General features: G+C 37.8%; 1 protein-coding gene across 20 annotated transcripts in view; it reads left to right on the top strand.

Annotated features, from left to right (window-relative positions):
• Window positions 1-19,031, top strand: part of KEL (Kell metallo-endopeptidase (Kell blood group)) — a 299,932-nt gene that overhangs the window by 24,147 nt on the left and 256,754 nt on the right. For 17 of the 20 annotated variants that reach the window (XM_064372680.1, XM_064372658.1, XM_064372693.1 and 14 more), the window contains exon 3: window positions 2,972-3,086. The gene's annotated coding sequence lies outside the window, so the exon portion shown is untranslated. Of the gene's footprint in view, window positions 1-1,981; window positions 2,154-2,971; window positions 3,087-19,031 lie in introns of those variants that run through there. The other 3 variants (XM_012447450.3, XM_064372656.1, XM_064372651.1) reach the window with 3 other exon arrangements.

Genomic DNA, 19,031 nt, shown 5'->3' on the forward strand with positions numbered 1-19,031 from the left:
ACAGATGTGAACTACCATGCTCTTCTTTTTTCTTTTTTTTTTTTTGTTTTGCTTTCTTTTGTTTTGTTTTTGAGACAGGATCTTACTCTGTCGCCGAGACTGAAGTGCAGTGGTGCAATTTTGGTTTACTGCAACCTCTGCTCCCCAAGCTTAAGCAGTTCTCCCACCTCAGCTTCCTGAGTAGCAGGTAGGTTCATGCCACCACACCCAGCTAATTTTTGTATTTTTTGTAGACACAGGGTTTCACCATGCTTCCCAGGCTGGTCTTGCATTCCTGGGCTCGAGTAATCCTCCCACCTTGGCCTCCCAAAGTGCTTAGTTTACAGGCATGAGCCACCACACCCAGCTACATTTTTGTTTGTCTCCAGTAATCATAATTTTAAAGTGTCCAAGAGCTAATTCAGCATAATAATTAAAGGTATCATTTCAAAGGTAGATCAAAGGTAGATCACTTATTTTAAAAAACTTTTTATATTTGGAAATATTTTAGATTTACAAAAGACTTGTAATGATAGTACAAGGTTTCTGAATACCCCTCATCCAGCTTCACCTAATGTGAAAATCTTATATAAGTATGGTATAATGATAAACGCCGATACATTAACATTGGTACATTACTATTAACTAAACCAAAGATTTTACTCAGATTTCACCAGTTTTTTGACTAACGTTCTTTTTCTGTTCCAGGATCCAGTCCAGTATACCACACAGAATTTTGTTATCCTGTCTCTTTATTCTTCTCATCTCTATGAAAGATTCTTGGCCTTTTCTAGTGTTTCATGACCTTTACATTTGTGAAGAGTATCGATCAGCTATTTTGTAGCATGTCCCTTTATTTGGGTTTGTCTGATGTTTCCTCAGAATAAGACTAGGGTTGTGGACTTTGGGGAAGTATGCCACAGAGGTAAGGTCCCTTCTCCTTGAATCATGACATGAGATACAGGGTATCAACATGACTTGTCACTGGTGATGTTACCTTGGTCACCTGGTTAAGGTGGAGCAACTGGCAAATTTCTCTTCTGTAAAGCCACCATTTTCCCCTATCCAAACCCTAGTTTTTGGAAGGGAGTCACTTAGTGCAGCCGAAACTGGGAGTGAGGGTTGAGTAGATTAAGTCTGTTCCCTGGAGGAAAGAATATTAAAGAAGGTGTGGATATATGTTAACAGCACCGTGGTAACTAATAAATATTTGGGGGAGATTCTTTGAGGCTATGCACATATCCAGTTTGCTCCCTAAACTTTCACCCATGAGTTTTATTAGTCATCAGTGGATCTTGCCTGCAGCCATTGTTACTGTGGTGTTCAAATGGTGATTCTCTATTTCCTTAATTTTTTACATTTATTAATTGGAATTTTTCTGATAGGAGAATTGTTCTTTCTATTTATTTATTCAGTCAGTTATTTATATGAGTATGGACTCATAAATATTTACTTTAAGTATCGCAGAATAGCAAAACATTGATCTGAGTTCTTACAGTCTATCTCCACACAATTACTGTTGTTGTTGTTGTTACTATTGTTATTATTAGGTTGAGCCCTGTTGTGGATAATATGGAGCGGAGATAACAAAAAGAAAAATATATTCACTTCTATGGGCTATCATCTTCCTATTGCTGAGAGGGGTATCTAGTGTTAAAAAAAAAAAAAACCTTAGACAATTTAAATTTTAACAGTTTGAGTAAAGAATGATTCATGAATCAAGCAGTGCTCAGAACCAGAAGAGGTTCAGAGAGCTCTGCAACTGTGGACAATGAGTATTTATAAACACAACAGGAAAGTAAAGTACAGAAATAGTTTGATTTGTTGCAGCTAAGTGTTTTGCTTGATTTAGACATGAGCCAGTCAGTTGGCTGCTTGCGCTTTGCTGAACCTTGACTGCTTGTGATTGGCTAAGACCTGGCTATCTGTTATAAAAATGAAACTCCTAAGTTAAGTTTCAGTTTGTTTACATACTAAGTTAGGTTGCACTTTGCTTCATAGGAATTCAAAACATGAAGACAGTCTCAGGTCAATGGCTTCCTGCTTACTTAATTTTACCCTAGATACTGATTAGAGCTGTTGAAACAAGAAATAGTGGTCTAAGTACATTATTTTGTCCTCCTGCTTTAGCCATGTAAGATGTGCCTGTTTCCCCTTCACCTTCTGCCATGATTGTAAGTTTCCTGCCATGCTTCCCATACAGTCTGTGGAACTGTGAGACAATTAAACCTCTTTTCTTTATAAATTACCCAGTCTCAGGTATTTCTGTATAGCAGTGTGAGATCTGACTTATACAGCCACAAAATGAGACTTAACAAATTCAAGAGGATTATAACCATCACAAATATGTTTATGATTACACCGCACTCGGCCTTTATTTCATCTTTTTGAAAATAGCCATTCTAACAGTGTGAGGTACTGTCTCATTGTGGTTTTAATTTGCATTTCTCTAATAATTAGTGATATTGAGCATTTATTTTATACAGATCTGTTGGCCATTTGTATGTCGTCTTTTGAGAAATATCTAATCAGGTTCTTTGCCCATTTAAAAATCATGTGATTTATTTTCCTGTTTTGAGTTGTGTGAGTTTCTTATATAGCTTGAATATTAACCCCTTACCAGATGTGTGGTTTGCAAGTATTTCCTCCCACTCCGTGAGTTGTCTCTTCACTCTGTTAATTGTTTTCTTTGCTGTTCAAAAGCTATTTAGTTTAATACAATCTCATTTGTCTATTTTTACTTGTGTTGCCTGTGCTTTTGGGGTCATATCCAAAAAATTGTTGCCCAGACCAATGTTGTGGAGGTTTTTCTCTGTGTTTTCTTCAGGAGTTTTATAGTTTCAGGCCCTATATTTAAGTCTTTAATATGTTTTGTATTGATTTTTGTATATGGTCTAAGATAATAATCCAATTTTATTCTTCTGCTTGTGAATATCCAGTGTTCCAGCATCATCTGTTGATGAGCTTATCTTTTCTCCCTTGTTTGTTCTAGGCACCTGAAGCAAAAATGAATTATTAGCCACACGTGGTGGCTCATGACAGTAGTCTCGGCTACTTGGGAGGCTGAGGTGAGAGGATCTCTTAGTCCAGGAGTTCGAGGCAATGTAGTAAGACCCTGTTCTTAAATTTTTTTTAAAAGCAATTGTCTATAAATGTGTGGGTTTATTTCTGAGCTCTGAATCCTGCTGTGTTGGTCAATGTGTCTGTTTTTATGCCAATGTTATGCTCTTTTGATTACTGTAGCTTTCCTGTATATTTTGATGTCAAGAAGTGTGACAACTCCACCTTTGCTCTTTTTGCTCAAGAGTCCTTTGCTATCTGGGTTTGTTTTAAAGCTTCCATACAAATTTAAGGGTTATTTTTTCTATTTCTGTGAAAAATGACACTGGAATTTTGATAGAGATTGCATTGAATTTCTAAATTGCTTTGGGTACTATGGGCATTTTAACAATATTAATTCTTTCATGGGACAACTTTCCATTTATTTGTGTCATTTTCAATTCTTTTATTAGTGTTTTACAGTTTTCAGTATAAACAGATCTTTTACCTCATTTAACCAATTTTAAAAAATTTACACCTTTTTTTTTTTGGTTTTTGTTGTTGCTACTATAAATGGAATTGTTTTCTTACTTTCTTTTTCAGATAGTTCACTATTAGTGTACAAGAATGCTACTCATTATTGTGTATGAATTTTGTATCCTGCAGCTTTACTGACATTGCTTATCAGTTCTAACAATTTTTTGGTGGAGTCTTTATAGAGTTTTTTTAATATAAAATTATATGATCAAGAAACAGACAATTTATTTCTCCCTTTCATATTAGGATCCTTTTTCTTTCTGTCTCTTGGCTAATTGCTCTGGTAAGGATTTCCAGTGCTATGTTAAAAAAAAAAAGTGGTGAGAGTGGGCATTATTGTCTTATTCCTGATGTTAGAGGAAAAGCTTTCAACTTTCCACCCTTGAGTATAATGTTAGCTGTGGGACTGTCATATATGGCCTTTATTGTGTTATGGTATATTCCATCCATACCTGTTGAGAGTTTTTATCATGAAGGATATTGAATTTTATCAAATGCTTTCTGTGTCCATTGAGCATATGGTTTTTGTCCTTCATTTTGCTAATGTGGTGTATTATGCTTATTGATTTGTATATGTTGAACCATCCTTGCGTCCCTGGGATAAATCACACTTGCTTATGGTAAATGTTCTTTTTAGTGTGCTGTTTAATTAAGTTTGTAGTATTTTGTTGAGGATTTTTACACCTATGTTTATCAGGAATATTGGCTTATAATTACTATCCTTGTTTGACTTTAGTAAGAGGGTAATGCTGGCTTGTAAAATGGGTTTGGAAGTGTTCCCTCCAGTTCAATTTTTTTTTTTGAAGAGTTTTAAAAGAATTGGTATTTGATGTAGCTTGGATGTTTGTCTCCTCCAGATGTCACCTTAAAATGTGATACCCAGTGTTGGAGGTGGTGCTCAATAGAAATGTTGTTCATGAGGGCAGATCTCTCATTTATAGAATGGCTTAGTGTCATCCCCTTGGTGATGAGTGAGTTCTTGCTGTGTGAGTCTACACAAGAGCAGATTGTTTAAAAGAGCCTGGTATCTTGCTTGCTCCCTCTCTCGCCATATGACATGCTGGCTCCCCTTCACCTTCTACCATGATTGTAAGCTTCCTGAGGTTCCCACCAGAAACAGATTCTAGCACTGTGCTTTGTGTACAGCCTGCAGAATTATGAGCCAAATAAAACACTTGTCTTTATAAATTACCCAGTCTTAGGTATTCCTTAATAGCAACACAAATGGACTGATACAGTATTAGTTTTTTTATATGTTTGCTAGAATTCAGCTGTGAAGCCATCTTGTCCCGGGGCTTTTTGATGAGAGACTTTCTATTACCAACTCAAACTTCTTACTCATTCTTGGTATACTGAGATTTTCTATCTATTTGTGATTCAGTCTTAGTAGGTTATGTATGTCTAGATTTTATCCATTTTTTTTCTGTTATCCTATTCGTAGAATATAATTGCTCTTAGTAGTTTCTTATGATCCCTCTGTGTTCTGCACTATTTGTTGTATTTCCTCTTTCATTTCTGATTTTATTTGAGTAGTCTTTTTTTTTCCCTATTCTGGCTAAGGTTTTTTTTCACTTTTGTTTATATTTTCAAAATATCCAACTGTTTTGTTTATTATATTTTATCTTACTTTTAGAGACAGGGTCTTGCTCTGTCACTCAGGGTGGAGTGCAATGGTACGATCTCGGCTCACTGCAGCCTCGACCTCCTGGGCCCAAGTGATCCTCCTGCCTCACTCTCCCAAGTAGTTGGGGCTGTAGGCACACATGGCCATGCCTGGCTCACTTTTGTATTTTTTTTTTTGTAGAGATGAGGTTTTGCCATGTTGCCCAGGTTGGTCTCAGACTCCTGCACTTAGGCAATCTGCCTGCCTCAGCCTCTCAAAGTGCTGGGGTTACAGGTGTGAGCTACCATCCCTGGCCAGTTTTGTTGATTTTCTCTATTGTTTTTCTAGTTCCTATTTTATTTTTTTCCACTCTGCTGTTTGTTATTTCCTTTTTTCTGCTAACTTTGGGCTTAGTTTGTTCCTTTTCTAGTTTGTTAGGTATAATAATAGATTGTGTATTTGAGCTCTTTCTTCATTTCTGATATAGGTGTTTATTGCTATAAATTTTCTTCTTAGAACTGCTTTTGCCACATCCCATGAGTTTTGGTATGTTGTGCTTCAATTTTGTCTCAGAACAGTTTTCAATTTTTTTTTATTTCTTCTTTGATCTACTGATTGTTCAGAAGTATGCTGTTTAATTTCCATGTGTGAATTTTTGAAGATTTTTCCTGTTACTGATTTCTAGTATTATACTATTATAATCATAAAACATATTTGTGATGGTTATAATCCTCTTCAATTTGTTAAGCCTCATTTTGTGGCTGTATAAGTCAGTTCTCACATTGCTATAAAGAAATACCTGAGACTGGGTAATTTATAAAGAAAAGAGGTTTAATTGTCTCACAGTTCCACAGGCTGTATGGGAAGCATGGCAGGAAACTTACAATCATGGCAGAAGGTGAAGGGGAAACAGGCACATCTTACATGGCTAGAGCAGGAGGAAGAAAGGGGGAGGCACTAAATACTTTTAAACAACCATATCTCATGATAACTCACTATCACAAGAACAGCAGCAGAGGGAAATCCACCGCTGTGATCTAATTACCTCCCATCTGGCCCCACCTCCAACAATGGGGATTATACAATTTGACATGAGATTTGGGCAGGGACACAGACCCACTATATCAGTGGTCTAACACATGGATCCATCTTGGATAATGTTCTGTGTGCACTTAAGAAGAATGTGTATTTTCTTGCTGTTGGATGAAATGTTCTGTATATATCTATTAGTTCCATTTAGCCCAACTTGTAATTCAAAGCCAATGTTATCTTACTGATTTTCTATCTAGATGATCTGTCCATTGTTCAAAGTGGAGTGTTGAAGTTTCCTACTATTATTATATTGCAGTCTATCTTTCTCTTCAGATTATCTATTTCTTTGAGATAGAGTTTTGTTTTGTCACCCAGGCTGGAGTGCAGTGGTGTGATCTTGACTCACTTCAGCCTCCACCTCCTGGGCTCAAATGAGCTTCCCACCTCTTGAGTAGCTGGGCCTACAGGTGTGCACTGCCATCCCTGGCTAATTTGGTTTATTTTTTGTAGAGATGAGGTCTCACTATGTTGTTCAGGCTAATTTCAAACTCCTGGGCTCAAGAGGTCCTCCTGCCTTGGCCTCCCAAAGTGTTGGGATTATAGACATGAGCCACCACACCCAGCCTGCCTTCAGATCATTTAATAGTTGCTTCTTATATTTAGATGTTCTAATGTTGGGAACATATGTATTTATACTTATTTTGTCCTCTTCATGAATTGAACCTTCTATTATTATATATTATATATGACCTTGTCTTTTTTTTTTTTTTTTTCCAGTTTTTGACTTAGTCTATTAGGTCTGATATCAGTATAGCTACCACTGCTCTCTTTCGGCTTCCATTTGCATGGAATGTCTTTTTCCATTCCTTTGCTTTCAGTCTTTGTGTGTTTTTATTAAAAATGTGAGCCTCTTGTAGGCTAAATTTTTTTTTTTTCTTTTTATTGAGACAGAGTCTTGCTCTGCCACCAGGCGCCAGGCTGGAGTGCAGTGGTGGGATCTTGGCTCACTGCAACTGTCGCCTCCTGGTTTCAAGCAATTCTCTCCTGCCTCAGCCTCCCGAGTAGCTGGGACTATAGGCGCATGCCACCACGCCCAGCTAATTTTTGTATTTTTAGTAGAGACGGAGTTTCACCATGTTGGCCAGGATGGTCTTGATCTCTTGACCTCATGATCCGCCCACCTCAGCCTCCCAAAGTGCTGGGATTACAGGCGTGAGCCACCGCACCTGGCCGGCTACATGTTTTTATTTTCCTTTTTAATCAACTCAGTTACTTTCTTTTGATTGGATAATTTAATTCATTTATACTTAAGGTAATTATTTGGTAGGTACGGACTTTCTACTGCTGTGTTGTAACTTGCTTTCTTATTGTCTTGCTTCTTTTTCATTCCTTGGGGTGTGTGTGTGTGTGTGTGTGTGTGTGTGTGTGTGGTTTGCTGGTTTCCTATAGTGGTATGCTCTGAATTATTTCTTTTTATGTTTTGTGCAACTACTATAGGTTTTTGCTTTTGTAGTTACCATGAGGCTTACACGAAGCATCTTGTACTTATAATAGGCTATTTTAAACAGATAACAACTTAACTCTAGTCACATACAAAAATTCTACACTTTTATTCTGCCACCTCTTATAATATGATATAAAATTTTACATCTTTCTGTAATTTGTATCCCTTAATAATTTATTGCAGCTATAGTTGTTTTTAATAATTTTATCTTTTAACCCTCATAGTAGAGATAAAATTCCTTTATATACCACCATTACAGTAGTAGAGTATTCTGAATATGCCCATGTATTACTTATACAATTGAGTTTTATACTTTCATATGCTTTATGTTATTAATTAACAGGCTTTTATTTCAGCTTAAAGAACCTCTTTTTAGCAATTCTTGCATCTTTACTAGGCAGGACTAGTAATGATGAACACCCTTAAATTTTGTTTGTCTGGTAAAGTTTTTATTTCTCCCTTATTTCAGAAGGACTTCTGGATAATGTATTCTTGGTTGGCACTGTTTTCCTTCAGCACTTTGAGTATATCATCCCACTCTGTCCTTATCTGTAGGGTTTCTACAGAAATATCCACTGCTAGCCACATTAAGACTCACTAAGATGTGATCTTTCCTTATCTCTTTCTGCTTTCAGAGTTCTTTCTATCTACATTAAGACTCACTAAGATGTGATCTTTCCTTATCTCTTTCTGCTTTCAGAGTTCTTTCTATCTTTAATTTTTGGTAATTTGATTATGATATGTCTTGTTGAACACTTCTTTGAGTTGAATTTTGTCGGAGACCTCTGAGCACCCTGTACCTGGATGTTGGCATCTTTCCCTAGATTTGGGAAGTTTTCAACAATTAAAAAAAGTACTTTCTGACACTTTCTCTCTTTCTGAACTTTCTGCCACTTCTATTTTTACTCATTTATTTATTTGAGGCAGGATCTCTCTCTGTTATCCAGGCTGGAGTGCAGTGACGTGATCATAGCCTATCATAACCTCAAACTCCTGGGCTCAAGCCTAGCTTCTGGAATATCTAGGACTACAGATGTGTACCACCGTGCCTGGCTAATTTTATTTTTGTAGAGATGGAAGTCTTGCTATGTGGCCAGGCTGGTCTTGAACTCCTGGCCTCAAGTGATCCTCCCACTGCCACTTTTATTGTGTAAATTTAGTTATCTTGATGGTGTCTTATAATTCCCATAGGCTTTCTTTCATTTTATTATTTTTTCTTTCTTCCATGAGTAATTTCAAATGTATCATCTTCAACCTTACTGATTCCTTCTTCTGTTTGTAATTCCTTTTTCTGCTTGTAATTTCAAATGTGCCTTGTTCAACCTCACTCATTCCTTCGATGAGTCTGCCATTGAAGAATTTTATTTAATTTTTCAGCTCATTTATTATATGCTTTATCTCTAAAATTTCTATTGTTATTGTTGTTTACTTCTTTGCCAAACTATTTGTGTATTGCATTTTAAATTTTATTTAATTTTATATTCATGTTTTCTTATACTTTCCTGAGCTTCTTGAAGAGGATTTTTTTCTGAAATTTTTGTCAGCCATCTAGGGTCTGTTTCCTAGATTAGTGATACTGCTGTTGGAAATTTTGTAGATCTTCATTTTTAGGGTCCATTATTGGAGCATTATTAATTTCTTTGGTCATGTCATATTTCTCTGTTTTTTTGTGTGTGTGCGTGTCTGTGTGTGTATGTGTGTAATTCTGTGTCTTTGTGTTAGTGTCTGCACATTTGAGGAATCACCCACCTTGTCTATTTTTTGCTGGTGTTCTGTGTTGGGGACAGAGCTTCACTATTTAGTCTGTCCTGTATTTCTGAATGGGTTAGCTGGTAGTGACCCTATGCAGGCAGATCTTGCTTTTGGGTTTTAAGTTGGGCTGAGTTGCTGCCCGAGTTCCAAGATCAGCTGGAGCTGCTGGCTGTACTCTGCACTCTAGTGAGAGCACTAGCTGGGCTTTGTTCAGGTGGAACTTCTGGCTAGGCTCTGTAATTATCTCTGATTGAGTAGATTTGCAGGCTCTCTTTTCTAGGTGAGTGATATGCTGTTTGGAATCCTTGGTTGGATGGGGCCACTGGCTGGGCTTTAGCCTTAGGGCTGGATGAGGTCTCTTAGGTCACCGCTTGCCCACTTGGGATGGGCAAGGCCAGAGGCTATGCTCTACAGATATGCACAGTTTCAAGCTTGTCTCCCTTCCCAGGCCTAGAAAGAACCTCAGGTTGGGCTCTGAAGCAGGGAAGGGTCACTGACCACAAGGGTTGCATGCAGCCAAATGTTCTGCTCTGCAGATATGTGGGGACCTGAACTCGCCTTTCTATGAGGTTTAAATTACAACACTTTTTGTAATAGCAACAGCCTGGAAAGCACCTAATGTTCATTGTTATGGGACTAATTCAGTACATCAATATTTAGAATATCTTGCATCTTTAAAAAGAATTTGGAAGCTCTTTTATATTAATATTTAATGATATTCCATATATTAATTATGTAATATGATGTAAAATGATGCATTTTATTATCTTAAAAGTTTGTAATACTCTGTGTGTGAAATACACATGCATATTTATACTTCCTGATATTGCTTAATGGAGTGACAAAGAACTGACAAAATTGTTCACTTTTGAGGAGGAAACATAAGTGACTGAGTACCAAGGTATGAGGGAGAGTTTTTGTTGTATATGACATTTGAAACATTAAATTTTTGACCCATGTAAGTAAATTATCTACCCAGAAAGACACAGATATGAAGGAAAGAAGAAGGGAGGAAATGGGAGTAGGGAAAGATGAAGGGAGGAAGGAAGGAAAAAAGTAATGAAGAAAGGAAGAAAGTTGCCCTTAGGAAGTTATACTGCCAGAAAGGGGAGGGGATTAGAAGGAAACTGTTATTATTTATGTGATTTTTTTTTTTTTTTTTTTTTTTTTTTTTTACCATTTGTATATTTTACTTGGATTTAAGGAAAATGTCAATTATGAAGGCCATGTAGCAACATCTGTGACAGAGTGTTAAGATACAATATTTGCTAAGATACCACTGAGTACCAAGTATTTACATTACTGGTTCTCAACACTTGACATTTTCCTAAGGATTTATCGGTAGTTATGTGAAGCCCTGTGTGCTCGCTTTCTCACTTAAAAAAACATACCGAAATGTAAACGAGTGAAATTGACATTATTATAATTCTAATCTTGGGTGTGCTATGCTATATTAAAAGAGATAAACCTTAGCAAACTGGCATACTTTAAATATGATTAATAACAAATTTAGGTAGAACATCTCACAGTTCATCGGGACATACCAGTGTGATAATATTGAAACTGAGAACAGTTAATATGTACTGTAATTATGTCCTTATAAAATATGTATGCACATGGACAAAAACAAAAGAAAATGTAAAAAAAGCCATATTACGTATTGTGTGTAATTTCTCCTAATCTCAGACTCTAAGGTCTTTTCCTTCCTCCCTTTCTTTCTTCCTTCCTCCCTCCCTCATTCCCTCTTTATTTCTTTTCTTCTTTTCCTTCCTTCCTTCCTTTCCTTTCCCTTCCTTCCTTCCTTCCTTCCTTCCTTCCTTCCTTCCTTCCTTCCTTCCTTCCTTCCTTCCTCTCTCTCTCTTTCTTCAGCTTTGTTGAGGTCTAACTGACACACAATAAACTGCCCATATTTAAAGCGTAAGCCTTGGTAAGTTTTGACATGTGTATATCCCTGTTAAATTGCCATCACAATCAAGATAATGAACATTTATGTCACACCCCTCCCCAATTTCCTCATGACCCTTTGCAGTTCCTTCCTCTGTCTCTCCCTGCCCTCCATCCCCAAACAACCACTGATCTGGTGTCTGTCATGATAGGTTATCTTACAGATATGTATTTTTGTACATTAAAAGTTTTTATGCTCTAGTATAAATTTAAGAAGCAGAGTCATTGTTTCATATTGTCACAGTTGGGAGGTAGACTCCTGAAGATTAGAGTGGAGGAGCTTTGTTAGGGATTGATTTATAATCACCACCTGTGGAGAGGAAGTGATGGGATGAGAAGGGAAGGGAAGGGAACGAGAGAGTCAGGCAGAGGGAGAAGTTTGGCTGTGATGCTGTGATGCTGTCTTAACAAAGGCCCCTGTTGGTCCTACAAGGGATTCTGAGATTGCACTTCATTCCAGTAAATTGACTGGGACTTTACATCCCTCATGAGCTAGTCACAGGTTATGTGCTGCTCTGGGAAGGGGCCTTGACCTTGGCTGAGGTGACTCTTCAGCTCAAGGCAGACAGCTGAAGCCTGCTGGCAGCACATCACCTGCTTGGGTTTATGTCTAAGGGAGCCTGTGCAGAACACCAGTGCCCCCAATGCAACAATCCTGGTTTTTCTCCCATTCTGAGCCATTCTTTGAAAATAATGTTGTCAGAGAAACAAAGTTGAAATGTGGGAAGGAAGGGATATGGAAATATTTTCAGAGACTTTTCTATTTTAAAAAGAATTTGAAAGGACAGTGAAAACAATCCTTAAATTTGTGTCAGAAAAGATAATTTATTTGTTCATTAATTCACAGTTTTATTTCACTAGGGCAGAATTTCTCAACCTCAGCATATGGGCACATTGGATTGGATAATTCTTGTTTGTGGGGGCGCTGTTGTGTTTATTGTACAATGTTTTTGCAACATTTCTGGCCTCTACCAACTGGATGCCACTAGCATCCCCCTGCTCCCAAATATTATGCTAATGAAAGAAAACCTATGCAAAGGACAATTATATAATTTAATTTGCATAACATTTTCAGAAAAGACAGAAAGCAGATCAATGGTTTCTCTGAGGCTAGCAGTGAGAGTGGGGATTGACTGAACACTGGCATAAGGAAACTTTTGAGGTGACAAAATTGCCAAGTGTCTCCTGGTGGCATCAAAATCACTCTGGTTGAAAACCTGCACTGGTGTTTATTGAGTGTCTCCTCTGTCCCATGCACTGTTCTGAGTGCTTGGGGATATAAGCACTCCATCTGATATGGGAGTCAAAAGGCAAAACATCAATTACCAAATTCAGTATAAAGTGTGTTTGTGTGTGTGTGTGTGTGTGTGTGTGTGTGTGTTGGGGGAGGAGTGTTAAGGACATTGAGAACAAATCAGGGAATGCTTCTCAGAGGAAGTGACCCTAATGAAGACTTGAATGGTAGGTAGGAAGTAAGTAGACCATGGACAGCTTTGTAGTCAGTGTTGCAATTATAGAATACAAGAGACTGCGTAGCTTATAAACAACAGACATTTATTTCTCGTGGGTCTGGAGGCTGGGAGGTCCAGGATCAGAGAACTAACAGATTTAATGTCTGATGAGAGTTTACTTTCTGGCTTATAGATGGCTGTCTCCTCCCTGTGTCCTTACGTGGTAGAAAGGACAGGGAACTCTCTGGGTCTGTTTCATAAGGCCACCTCCCCCCATTTATGAGGCGTCCACCTTCATGATCTAATCATCTTCCAAAGCCTCCACTTCCTAATACCATCACCTTGGGGGTTAGGATTTCAACCTATGAGTTTTATGGGAACACACACATTCAGTCAATAGCAGAGAGGAAGAACAGGTAGATATTCCATACAGAGCCAGCAACATGTGCAAAAGTCCACTGTTGGAGTCTTGGGGGACTGAGAGAAGTTTTTTTGGCTGAAGAATTTGAAGGAAGGCAATGGTGAGAGAGAAGGCTGGAGCTATGGCAGGTAGAGGCAAGGCGAGGTCATGTGACATGTTTCACAATCTCTTCTGGAATAACCTCAAGATTAGTGTGATCTTAGAAACATATTTTATAGAAAAGAAGTAATTTCATTGCCTAAGTACTCAGAATTGCTTCCTGTTGGTGTAGAAAAACATACAGGAACTGTTAGTAATTTATTCTTGGGATGAATCACACATCCACATTTATTTTTATTGTTTAGCAGACACACATACAGCTTACTACATTAGTCACTCTTCTAAGTACTTTATAAGTATTAACTAATTTAATCCTCTTAACAACCCTACAAGGTAAGTACTATTTTTTTAGCAGCTTTATATATGTGCCATAAAAATCACCCATTGTAAGTGTACCATTCAATAATTTTTAGTATATTTATACAGTTGTGCAACCATCACTACAATTTAGCCTTAGAATGTTTTAATCATCTCAAAGTTTTTTCTTTTTTCTTCTTTGATGCCATTTTGTAGTCAACCCTGTTGAGAACCTGCACTCAATCCCACTCCTACCTCCAGCCCTAAGAAACCACTGATCTTTTTTTGTTTTTTTGTCTTTATAGATTTGTCCTTTCTGGAAATTTCATAGAAATGGAATAATGCAGTATATAGGTTTTTTTGCATCTCATTTTTTTTCACTTACCATAATGTTCTTGAAGTTCATCCATATTGTAGCATGTACTTATAGTTTTTAACTTTTTATTGCTGAATAGTATTCCATTGTATGGATGTGCCACATTGTTGATGGACATTTGGATTGTTTCAGGTTGTTGTCCATTATGAACAGTGCTGCTATAAATATTTGCATTCAAGACTTGGCATGGACATATGTGTTCTTTTGGGTAGATAACTAGGAGTGGAATTACTCAATGCTAAGTTTATGTTTAACTTTTTAAGAAATGGACAAACTGTTCTCCAAAGTGGCTATTTAGGTAGATGCTATCCTCGTTGTTTCCCTTTTATTGAGGGAGAAACTGCTACAAGATCACAAAGCCTGTAAATGGTGACAGTAGGAATTGAACTTATGCCATTCACCACCAACTTCTGTGGCCTTGACACTAAGCTTTGATGGCTGCTTACTTTGTTTAAATTGTCATCAGTTTCTAAATCAATCAATAAATAAAGTTTGTCTGCTTTCTCTTACCTGATCTTGGTTTCAAAACTGTTAGAGAATATGTTTTCTAGTTCTGTCCATGGAATTGTGCCTGCCAGAATTTCTATGATGTTCTTTTCCTTCTTTGCTTCTAGGGTGATTCCCTAGGCAAATTTCAGGCTACTCAAGTATTTTTATTTTCATGCTCTTTCTGTGAGAAACATGATCAAAGCTAGTGAGTGTTTTGAAAATGAGATTTCTAAACTCTCCAGTGATTAAGTCCTCTTTCCTAGACCAATAACTACCTTCCAAATAACATTCTAGCTACTGACTTAGTCTGTGTGGCTGGTGGGTTTCTTTTTAATACCGCAGCTGGTAGCCTACAGAGCACGTGCCAGTGACAGTGCATGGGCTGCTTGTCAGGAGCTCCTGAGCCAGTTGCTCAGAGGACCCTTCACCTCTGGCTGGTAATTGCCTCCTTCTGATGTTAAAGTTCATCACAGCCATCACCTGTGACTGCTCTCGAGATTTTGTATGATCACCACCCTCTCTGATCTTCACTTTGCCGAGGATTACAAGAGAGTGAGACAGTCCACTCTCTAACATGTTTGGAGCAAACCAGTAAGGAGATGCATTTTGGGGCTTTTAGGTTAACATACGCATGATTGAAGATATGTAGGAAGGATTGTTCTTGAAGAGATAGGAACTACCTAGACCGAAGACTCAAGCATACTTAAATCAGCAAGATTCCTCTGGGGTCTTTGAGTTCTAGTAATATGTTCTTAGGTCCTGGGTATTTTCTCTCTAGGTGCTATTATTCTGGGAACATAGCTTGCCAAAAATCATATAAGCTAGTAAAAGGCACAACTGTGATCTTAATCCGGGTTCCAAATCTTAAGGCCTAAACCATACTGCCCGCCAAGACTCCTTTTCTCCAGAATTTCTTTGTGAGCTTCCAGGCTAAGTGTCCCACTTTCATGTTCTCATGCCATCTCTGCATTCTCTTATCATGGACCTTACCATATTACATTGAAGTTATCAGTATCCTCCACCATGCTCTAAGTTTCTGCAGGGAGGAAAATCCATGTGTGTGTTTTTAACCTTGGATTCAGAGAGACTTGAGTTAATCATTACCTTTAATTTGTAACTCACTATTGTACATGAAATCTCTCCACCTTCGTGGTTTTTTTTTTTTTTTCTTTTTTGAAGATGGAGTCTCACTCTGTTGCCCAGGCTGGAGTGCAATGGTGTGATCTTGGCTAACTGCAACCTCTGCCTCCTGGGTTCAAGTGATTCTCTTGTCTCAGCCTCCCAAGTAGTTGGGATCACAGGCACCTGCCACCATGCCCAGGTACTTTTTGTAGTTTTAGTAAAGACGGGGTTTCATCACGTTGGCCAGGCTGATCTTTAACTCCTGACCTCAGGTGATCCACCCGCCTCAGCCTCTCAAAGTGTTGGGATTACAGCATGAACCACTGTGCCCGGCCCCCACCTTCATTTTTTTTTTTTTTAATCTTACTTTTCTCTTCACTCTTGATTCCCCAGTCATATTATTATTGACAACAATAACAGGAATAACAGTGAACGTTTACTGCCAGGCATTGTTTAAGCACTTTTATTACCTCCGTTATTTCTCACAATAACCCCCTCAGAGTCATTATTGTTTCTATTTCCCATTTTTTTCAGATAAAGAAACATTACAGAGCAGTTAAGAGACTTGCTCAAACTGACAGAGTAAGTCAGTGGGAAAGCCAGGATTTGAACCCAAGTGGTCTGTCTCCATAAACTATACTCTTTATACACCTCTTCAGACACGTGCTGTTTCAGTTGATGAGGTCCTTGGACATAAATATCACTTCCTAAAACATATGGTGTTGTTTTGTGTGTGAGGTGTTTTTCATAAACATAAATGGCATTGGGCCACAGCTGTGCTTCTTGTAGTTTTCACTCTAGACACTCCCTCTATGTTGCTGTTGGCACATCAACTTCACTGCTTCTGACTGCTGCATAATATTCTATCCTGGCCACCCATCACACTTTCCTGGTCCATTCTCCTTATTTAGGGCTCTTTCAACTTGCTACCTCCACAGAAATGATGCAAGAGACATATTTATTTATAGCCTCTTATGAACCCGTGCCAGAATTTTTCTTGGGAATGTAACCAGGAGTGGTTCTCTGAGTCAAAGGATATGCAAATATTTTATTTCACAAAATGCGGAAGGATTGCTTTCCAGATTCAAAGGTACAATTTGACAGTCCTGCCAGTAGCACCAGGGCTTTCCTTTCTTCACATCCTCTCCAACACTTGGTAATTTGTGGCTATTCTAAGGCATGCAAAATGGTACGCTGTTGTTGTTTTTAATTTACATATTTCTGGTTACAGATAAGCAGGAGCACCTCTTCTGTGTGCTGGCTATTTGGGTTTCCTCTGCCCATTCGTGTTTGTGTGTTTGTATGTGCACAAATTGTCCTTACGTAGCCTACCGAGTGGTTTCTTGTAGCTCTCAGATATTGTCCATCTCTTACCTGCACCTTTCATTGAATAGAAGTCCAGTCAATTTTTGCCTTGATTTGAGCTTTTAGGGTCTTAATTAGCCATTCCTTAACTCTTTGCTCACAAAGTTATTCTATGTTTTCTTCCATTAGATTTATACCTTAACCTTCTGCATTTAGATCCCTTATCTACTTGAGTTTACCTCTGTATGAAGTAAAAGGGAGATATCCAGCTTTACTTTTCTCCAAGTAGTAAGCCCCATGTCTAGTACCATCTAATAAATAATCTCTCCTTTACCCACTTATATGTGGTTCACTTTTATCACATCTCAAGTTCCCCTGGACATTTTCTTGTTGTATTAGTCTACCTGTAACTTAGAATGTCTTTAGATCTCATAGAGATATTAGTTATTCAAGAACTCTTATTCATCTAAGTTTTAGAGTAAGTTGTTTGGTTCATCAAAAAATTAATACATTATTTCTGGAAAGATCTAGTAAATTTGTTGGTAGATCAATTCCTTGCTTCTATGTGATTTTTATTTACATTTTTATCCTTATTTCCTAGCATAGTATCATACATGCTCAATAAATATTTATAGAACTGAACTATTGTTGAACTAATTTATGATCCCCTTTTAGTGACTGGGCAGGAGAACAAATTATGTAATGATGGAGGTCAGATTTGGGTGAGAAAAGACAGAAGAGGAGCGAAAGGCCAGGGAATTGACCCCCTTTGTAGCAGGGACAACTGTGGCTTTGGTTTTAATTCTTATAATAACTCACTAAGATTAGCAAGTCCTGATTGAGAATAACTTCTGCATAGAGCTTTAGAAATGGCTTCACGTGAGGGCCAGTAGCTGGGTTCCCAGTGGAATTTCAAAGTCAAATATGTAACTTAAACTAGGAGATAATGGAAGGAAAAATGCTATCAGTTAATTCATATAATCGAATTAGCAGTTTTTTGAATGTCAAGTTGCAAATACTGCTGCAGAAAAGGTTTGCGCTACAGAAATGAGGAGCCCGCCATCTAGTGGCAATAAATCTGCATACCACCACTGGAACTCTAGTCCTGAGTAATAGGACACACTATAGTGGTTACTATAGTCTACGCACTATTCTAAGAATTCTACACGTTACAACAATAACACTGTGAGACATAGCTTATTATTACCCCCCATTTTAAAGATGAAGAAATTGAAACTTCTTCATCTTTGAGGAGTTAAGCAATTTGCCAGAGTCACAGAGCTAATACTGTATTGAAATCTAGGCTGTGTGGCTCGAGAAACAATATATTCAAACTATTTGCTACTATGCCTGAAAGAAAAAGAGTGTGGTATGCTTGGATTGTCTCCTACCAGCTAGAGCAAGTGGATGGTGTGCATTCTTTCCAACGCCACATTCAGTGACATCACACTGGTAGTTTCAGTTCTGTCATGGTGGCAGTGTTTACACAATGAAAATCAGAGAATTCTACACATTCAGGCTTTGTTTTTTGCCCTGTTTCAGTCCCTAGAGAGCTGGTTTGCAGGGTGAGAAAGACTAAGAATCAAGAGACATATCCATAAGCTTTCTTTAGGAAGGCTGGAAAAGAGATTTGGAAAGTACTGAAAAACTGTTTTTTGTAAAAAATCAGGTGAAGAGATCTTGAGATTTTTCTTCTGATATTTTGTATTAGATCAGAAATAGGTGGTTTATGACTAATGTAGAACTTCCTGAAATGAAGAGAGTCTTACTGCAGAGTAATACGCAGATGCTCAACTGCTTTATGAGGAAAGAACACAAAACAGTTACAGAGGCTCTGTTGCAAAGTGCATATTAAAAATGGCAAAGAAACAGATGAGTCAGAAAAAACAAGGAGAGCTATTTTTCTAAAGAGGAACTGAAGCTAAATAAAACAGGACCTACTTAAAATTTCTTGAGATGGGCAAAATTGCATTGTCTATCTCAAGAAATTTTAAGTAGGTCCTGTTTATTTATTGTGTATTTAATCTCCAAAATTCAGAGAACAAGTATATCTATGCCAATTTGAAGGGGATCAAATCACA

Source organism: Aotus nancymaae, unplaced genomic scaffold, assembly GCF_030222135.1.
Source record: "Aotus nancymaae isolate 86718 unplaced genomic scaffold, 86718_ANA_hifiasm-v0.15.2.pri h1tg000002l, whole genome shotgun sequence".
Taxonomy (NCBI): Eukaryota; Metazoa; Chordata; class Mammalia; order Primates; family Aotidae; genus Aotus; species Aotus nancymaae.